At 44.3% G+C, this 2,500-nt stretch overlaps 1 protein-coding gene and 1 pseudogene across 1 annotated transcript in view; both read left to right on the forward strand.

Moving 5' to 3' along the window:
* The window catches only part of LOC126573137 (dnaJ homolog subfamily C member 16-like), a 1,634-nt pseudogene extending 273 nt beyond the window's left edge, over positions 1–1,361 (forward strand).
* The window catches only part of LOC126573143 (uncharacterized), a 197,868-nt gene that overhangs the window by 165,920 nt on the left and 29,448 nt on the right, over positions 1–2,500 (forward strand). The gene's annotated exons all lie outside the window — the stretch shown is intronic.

Consider the following 2,500-nt stretch of genomic DNA (forward strand, 5'->3'; position numbering starts at 1 on the left):
CGATCGGAGTGTGATGGACAATCACATCAGCGCTACATGCTCAGTGCATCCTAAGGAGGGTGTTGTCGCGTGTCCGACCAGAGATCCGGCGAAGGTGAAACCTCTTCGCTTGTTCCGAACACGGAGCAGCAAGGAGAAGGAGTGGGGTTTTCTGCCCGAATAAAGACAGCTCCAGTGCGCTTTGTTCATCATATAAGATAGCTGGCTCGGCAGATCGTCTGCCAATCGCAAGGCGCATCCAAAGGAAGAGTGATAAGGGAAGAAGATCCGCTCCTATTCCTAGTTTGCCACCGTCGGAACAGGTGTCTTCTTTTGTAAGGCGCATCAAGAGCGCATCGCCGCGTGTGCAAGGATGGATGCCTCGAATGATGGTGCACTGGCTTTGCCTGGCAGTGTTTGTGATCGTCCTGCTGGTGCAGTGCGACAGCAAGGATCCGTACGTCACCGTGGGTGTGGAGCGAATGGCTACACTACAGAAGATCCGACGAGCCTACAAACAGCAAGCTGCAGGAATGGTAAGAATCCGAACAGCACTCTGTCTGCGTTCGTATTGATTGCTTGCCACCAGCGGAGGGACACATGCGTGCTAGGACTTGAGCTAACTGTATCCTCCCGTCAAACAGGCATCCGGACAAATCAAAACACTTTTAGGCGGAGCAGCGGTTCGTCGAGATCAAGCAGACATACGAGCTACTTTCCGACTCGGAGCGTCGGAAGGCATACGCCGTACATAACGAACGAGGATGCAATCGTGAATAGGGAGCGGCCCGATTACATCACACGACCGTTTCCAGGATCCGTTCGAACACTTTTACGATGCACATAACTTTAACTTCCACGACCAGGACATTAGCCTGTACCATCGGCTGTCGATCACCGCCAAGTACTAAGAGAGCAACATCCTGCCCAAAAGCCGCCAAACTCCGAAAATACTGCTGTTTTACGCCGACTGGTGCTTCGACTGTATGAAAGCGGCCAACTCGTTCAAGAAGATGATCGACACCGTACGCTCGAACCATACGGTGTGACGTTCGCCACGATCAATGCGGATCACGAGGAGTAGCTGGTATGCCGGACCGGTGTGCACTCACTACCGTGCATTGTAATGGTCCTCGACGGCCACAACTATACCTACCGCGAGAGCGTCTTTAATGCACAGCATCTGGTCGACTTCATTCGGCACCGTTGAGCGTAAATCATCGCAAATTTAAGGTTGCACACTGACTGGCACAGATACACATCCACTTACCAATATAATTTCCATTGTATTGAAAAACTTAAATTTGCGCATGTAATAAATACGTACATTTGTTTTTCTTTTAGAATAAAGTATGCAGTTTATTTCGGCATAACTATTGTTACATTGTAGTATAGAAGGAACAGCTAAAAGAAAGATTTTAATCTAAGATAAAAAGTCCAAATAAAGGTAAACAAGGTATCATACCTGTTGTCTGCAATAATCGCAAATTATGATAGCTTTTAATCAGTGGCGATTGGTGTAACTGATAATCCTCAGCCCGAAAATGCTCCGAACATATAGCACCACTTTTAGACGGACGCCAATTTGCATCTTTTCTACAAAATGTTGCCAATTGTCGGGTTAACTCCACATCTTGCGGAAAAGAATGAAACATAACCACCGTGCCAAGCCTTTTGATATTATTATTGTTATTTTTGCAAAACGGAGCGACGCAATATCTATAAGGCATCTTAAAACCACCAATGTAGAACAATCAGAGCACTGAAAAACTGGAAAACCTAACTTTCTTTACGGATTTCTTACTTCTCAAAGCGAATACCAACGGATTTCTTACTTGTCAAAGCGTATCCAACGCAAACAAAACATAGGCAACGACTGTCAATTTTTTTCATTCATTTTTCTAATTTTCGCGAGCGATTTTTGTTCGGTATGACTTCACCTGTTTCCTATAGACACTTTGATGTAGGCCAAAGCAAAGGAAACAGGTGAAGTCATAGCAATTTGACATAAAGCGTCAAATAACTGACAGCTGTTTACGTTCATCACCAAACCAGCGTGCGTTTGATTCCGGCAAAGTTCAATGGTTTTATCAGGCATATTATGTGTTTTTGCCTGTTTAAATGATACATTTCCAAATTTTAGATCAAACGAGCAGTTCCTTGAACTCGAACTTGGATTTTTTACTTCGCAAAGCGAATACAGCGTCTCCAACGTAACCAAAACAAAGGCACGAACTGTCAGTTTTTTCATTCATTTTTCTAATCGTCGCGAGCGATTTTGTTCGGGATGACTTCACCTGTTTCCTATAGACACTTTGCGCTAGACACAGAAAAAACCCGGCAGATTCTGCGCCCAGATTCTGTGCGGTGTGTACAAAGTGTTATTGATCAATATTCTAGGAAACTCGGATTTATTGACGGTATTTCAAAAACTTCACTTGTTTCCAAATTTTCTGGAATCTACATTATTAAATACGTTACGAATACGATAAAAAAGTCCGAGTAAATTGGGATATTGATC

This window comes from Anopheles aquasalis, chromosome 2 (genome assembly GCF_943734665.1).
Source record: "Anopheles aquasalis chromosome 2, idAnoAquaMG_Q_19, whole genome shotgun sequence".
Classification (NCBI taxonomy): Eukaryota; Metazoa; Arthropoda; class Insecta; order Diptera; family Culicidae; genus Anopheles; species Anopheles aquasalis.